This window comes from Lactuca serriola, chromosome 8 (assembly GCF_051521515.1).
Source record: "Lactuca serriola cultivar US96UC23 chromosome 8, Lser_US96UC23_V15, whole genome shotgun sequence".
In the NCBI taxonomy this organism is placed as follows: Eukaryota; Viridiplantae; Streptophyta; class Magnoliopsida; order Asterales; family Asteraceae; genus Lactuca; species Lactuca serriola.
Window position 1 is genome coordinate 220,582,344 of NC_136415.1, and position 5,816 is coordinate 220,588,159.

A 5,816-nucleotide genomic window follows, 5' to 3' on the forward strand; every position below is an offset into this window, starting at 1 on the left:
GGCAAGATCAATACATTGGAATCCAATTGTAGAAAAATTTTGGGCGAAGTTATCAAAGTGGAAGGCAAATACTTTGCCGTTTAGTGGTCGATTAATGTTGTGTAAATCTGTTTTAAGTAGTCTTGGTTCTTTTTATTTTTCTCTATTCAAAGCTCCAGTTAAAGTTATTAAGTGCCTTGAGAGAATCAGAATGCGATTCTTCTGGGGAGGAGATATCAACTCAAAGAAGAAGGTATGGATTGCATGGGACAAAACCCTTGCTGATATAGATAAAGGAGGTCTAGGGATCGGTAGTCTAAAGGCAAATAACTTAGCTTTAATGGGGAAGTGGTGGTGGAGATTCAAGGTTTCAAACAATGGTATGTGGGCTAAGGTGATTAAGTCCATTTATGGTCCGGATGGCGGTTTCCTCAGGCCCTCGGTTGCAAAAAGAAGGAGCGGATGTTGGGGATCAATAGCCAACATCCCTAAAGAATTGGGAAAGGAAAATGTACCCTTCCTGGAACACTTCAAGGAGGTTCCCAACAATGACGGTTCATCTAGATTGGGCTGGTCTCTAGATCCTTCTGGGACTTACACTGTTTCTTCCCTCAAGTGTTTTATAGATAGCTCATCCCTACCGCAAAGTGATGGAAAATGGGTTTGGAATCCTTTAGTCCCGGGGAAAGTAAATATCTTAGCCTAGCGGATATGCCATAGGAAACTTCCAACCATGGGCAACTTATTTAAAATTGGTGTCATCCAATCTAACATGTGCAGGCTCTGTAACGAGGCTACAGAAACTGAAGATCACATTTTTGTGGAATGTCCATTCTCAAAAGGTGTTTGGCAGCAAGTGAATAAATGGTAGCGGCTATTGGACTATCCTTTCAATTCGGTTGGTGATCTATTAAATTGCAAGGTGAATATGCAAGGGCATCAGAGGCTATCCACAATCCATGAAGCTATAATGTTGGTGTATCTATGGGCAATATGGAATCATCGAAACTTATTTCTGCATGATCCAAGTAAAGGTCAAAAATCCCATTCGGCGCTGGCTTTCGAAGTGAAATCTCTCACTCATTTATGGATAAATGCTCGGAATCGGAAGGGGACTCTCAATTGGCTGGAGTGGTGCTGTGACCCAATTCTAGAATGCTATTGCAGGATTAAGTAGTCAAATGTCATTTTATCTACTTCTAATTTTGTCTGTGTTATCCATAGAACTCTCCCTTATGTTTTTTTTTGTACTTTCTAGCCCCTGGCTAGTTTTTATCTATGATATTACCAGCATGCCGTTCAAAAAAAAAAATAGTGTCATGCCATCATTAAATCAATTTTTCTTTTCACTTACAAAATTTATAGGTGTCATGCCTCACTACCACACTATTATTTTATTTACTTATTTTTTTAATTGTCAAAAATTAGTTGACACATAAAAAACACAAATGAGATGCAGTAACTGTAAGCTACCCTTTCAAGACGGCTATAGCACAACACAACAATGAGATCGGTGTTGTGTACACTGCACACTACGATGCCTCCATTGGGCACCGCTGTACACGACTTTAAGTGTGTGGTTTAGCCTTAGGTTTAAAATTAAAAAGTTATATGGTGATCAATGACAAGGAACGCATATTCATGCTCCCGTGTCTATATGCCCTGCAAAACCATGGAAGCATGTATCCACGTGCTGCATAGTCCAAATTTTGGTAATAAGAATATCAATAATAAGGCTTTTGGCAACTTTTTAAAAGGTTTTTGTAAATAAAATTCTCCGGAGAAAAAAAACTATATATTAGAGAAAAAATTTGAAAATAAATATTCTTCAAATAGTTTGTTAGTTAACAATAATTTTTTTTTTTTTAAATAACAATAGTTTGTTAGTTAACAAGCTCTTGGCATGATAATAAAATAGTTTTTTTTTTTTTTATAATTATATGGTGGTTTCCCGATCATCAATTAACTAGAAATAGACAATTTATACAAACAATAATAATAAAATGATAAAAACAAAAACAATGGTGACTTAAATAAGCAAATTGATAAAAATCTCTTCTATTATCCATAGCTCTAACATGATGTTTTTGTAGAAAGAGAAGTAGACATAGGGTCTTTGGCCGCTGCGGGTTACCGTCTTAAAATAATTAGGAACAAAGTTTATTTTACTTCACCTAATATTCAATAAAGAAATAATATAGTTCAAAAAATCAAGAGAGATTTATAATTTGTAAGAAATGAACAATGTCAAAACTTGGAAGAGAAATTAAGAAGCCAAGCATATGCTACTTCACCTTACTCACTAATGCGATGATACATCGATACTACATGTAATTTTCTAATTCCCCATTAAAGATACCAATAAACGCCTCCATCTCATTACGCGAGAGGCAGACACCAATCTCCAGATCTTGATTCGATTCTTTGGTGGTGTTCATAGAAATTGTTTCACTATAATCGATGGAAACCGTTTCATACTTTTTAGGCTTTCCCCATCCAAAATCCGTGTCATAAAATTCAAGTCTTGGTGTTCCAGCAACCCCTGTGATCGTTGTTGGCTTCCCTTCAAAAGAAAAATTGAACCAAGTCTTGGCATCTTTCATGATACCCTCTTCATCATTCAACATCTTATATAAACTCTCCCCAAGTAATCTAACAGCAGTCGCAAATCCTTCTTTTTCAGTTAAAAGATGAGCTTTTGCCATCGCCATACATGGAGCAGCACAGTTTCCAAAGTAGGTAGCAGGAATCGGTGGAACAAGACGTGCCCTACAATCAATGGCTAAACCAAATACTTGTAACCCATCATTGCGTAATTTCGCAAAGCAACTCCATACATAACCACATGCAACTGTAAAAGATGATACGTATTGTAACGTGGGATGATGTGTTAATACCCATTTCTTCATTTGATTGATCATGGCTCTTGTCAACACCAAAGTTACCCGGACTTTATCACTTGGTCCAGAAAGGCATGGAGGCTGATACCCATCACAAAAAGTTTCGACTTTTGCTTGCTTTATATATAGTTCATCTAACTCCGGATGTTTTACCACTCTATCGTAAAATGGCAAAGTTCCATTAACAAGAAATGACTCATCTGAACCAGTTCTTGCAATCGAAGTCCATGCCTTCAAAAAACAAAACCTTGTGCTTGCATCTCCAAGGCTATGATGATTGGTTATTCCAATAGAGAAGCCACAGTTAGGGAAAAGTGTCACTTGAATGGAGAACACCGGGATTTTAACATAATCAGATACTTTTGTAGCTTGTCCAAGTAGAGGTACAAGAGGATAAAACTTATCACAGTCTCTTGGATGATTTCCTACAAGATCGTTGAAATCTAGTGTACTCTCCGCAATCGTGACTACAACAGCATCACCTTCTACGTAACGTATTTCGGGGTTTCTTGTACAAGTTGGATATATGATCAAGTTACCAGCGAAAGGAAAAAAAATGTTGAAGAGTTGTAGATAACGAGTTTTTTAAAGTGGTGACAATTTTTTCCATAAACTTAGTTTTAGAGAGTGGGAACTCGTAGAAGTAAAGATGGTTAACGGGAGGATAGGGCAGCCATACGATGTCGAAAAAGGTTAGGGGCAGCGACCTGTCACCTATGGTGGCTGGTGGTGGCGATACATGGAACTGTTCTAGCATAGTTATGATCGGACTAGAAGCCATCTGAAGCGACTCTTCCATGATTCGATATCTACAGATGAGTAGACGTGATTTATTAGGAGGAAATCATGTAGTTATGCATCACACACGTTCTACGGTTCTAGAAAGGTCAAAAAAGGAGGTCCATGGTGGGTTTTGTCAAGAGAAAAATATCAAATAATTGATCAACGCGGCAGCTTTATTTATTTATTTATGACAAGCTTTGGGTATAGGTATTTACACCCAGTGGACACACAATCTAATATAGGTTTTTAATTCAGGCTGCATACTAATTTTGATTTTGATTGGATTTGGAAGCTGGACACACCAATTTAGTATAATTTAGTCTAGGCACCTGCATGCTAAGTTTGATTGGATGTCATCTGCGGGGTTATTATTATTATTATTTTATTCTATACATCAATTTATTTAATATTAAAAGAAACCTTTTTTTATAAATAAAATCTCTCTCAACTTTTATAATTATTCATGTTATATTTTATAATATAATATAACTATATATTACATTTTTTAGGTAGTTTTTTTATCAACGGACGTGAAAAAAATTATGGCTTTATATTTTTTTTAGACAGTAATAAATTTTTTTTATAATTAATGATATTAGGTTTATGAAAATAAAATAAAAAAATCTAAAATTACGTCTAAAAAAACAAAATTAATCAAAAATTTTATACTATAAAAAAAGATGAGTTTACACAAATTGATAAAAAAAATAAAATGTACCAAGTTTTTGAGTTTACGACTAAAAATAAGGGTAGAAAAAATGATGAGAAATTATTTGAAATTTTATTTTTTATAATAGTTCTTATATTATTATATTATACAAATAATATTATTGTTGTTTTTTTTATATTAATACAAAATAAGTTGTTTATTATTATTATTATTATTATTATTATTATTATTATTATTATTATTATTAATGTTGTTGTTGTTGTGGTGGTGGTATTTTTATGGTTCTTTTCTTTTTTTCTCTTTTTTTCGTATAATAGTAGGTTTATTAATTTGAATTTAAATTAGTAACTACCAAATAATTTATAGCTATTTACAAGTAACGATTCTTAATTTAAGCATATTAGACTTTAAAACAATTACTAAATATGATTTATTTAAATGATCGTGTGTTTTTTTAACTTTTATAAATGGTTGTTTACTCAATCATCAATACCTGTAATATAATACCAATTGTTATTTTCTATTTACATTAATCAGTATAATAAACAACTCGAGTAATAAATGTTTTAATTTGTGTGAATGAAACAAGAGGGGTGCGAAGATATTTCTAAGGGGCTGATGATGACAAAATTACTTAATTATCAATAATCGTGTAATTATTCTTATATAAAAAAGCATAATTATTTAAATCAGTTATAATTGATTTTTACCATTGATTTGTTAAATAAATGGCTTAGATTATTTTTTAGATTATTGTTGTTTTTTTTATCTTATTAAAAGAAAATTTTAAAATAAGTATTAATAAAGTTAGTAATAAAAATATAATTAATAAATAATAAAATAAAAATAATTATGTTATAATGAAGTAAAAGAATAAAAGATAGCCAATTAATTATTATTAGATAATGATTAAAAAGTAAATATATAGGATAATATGTCTTTACTAAGACCCTTTTGAATTTGAAAATAGGATGTATTTAATATAAGATAGTATGTGTTTAATATTGTATGTCCTTAGTAAGACCCTCTTGAAAATAGATATTATTTTATGCTTTCCAAGAAAATATGGTGAGCATTGCATGAGAAGTTGATAGGGTTGATAGGATGGTTAACCAAAATTATATATTAAATTTCTGATGAGATTTTATGTTTAAAATGATAATTATACAATATTTTTTTTTACTATATTCGAAATTTGCAATATATATTATTATTAACTGAATTTGAAACTACATTCTAATATGAAACTGTAGTAACTGATATTATTGAAAATTAAAATAATAACTAATTTATAAAACTTAAGTTTTCAAATATATTTTTAGAAAAAAAGATGTAATAATTCATCTAAAAAGATAACATACATGGACTATATATTAATATGCAAGTCTTTAATTTTAAAAGGTTTATAAATAATATTAAAATAAACAAAAAGTTATAAAAAAAAGTCATAAAATTATATCCAATGTTAAAAAATAGGTGAATAA

The 5,816-nt window shown here is 31.4% G+C and overlaps 1 pseudogene; it reads right to left on the reverse strand.

The window, feature by feature from the left end:
* Positions 1-2,177: 2,177 nt before the first annotated feature.
* On the reverse strand, positions 2,178-3,719 carry LOC145070012 (malonyl-coenzyme A:anthocyanin 3-O-glucoside-6''-O-malonyltransferase pseudogene; annotated as a pseudogene).
* Positions 3,720-5,816: the final 2,097 nt, after the last annotated feature.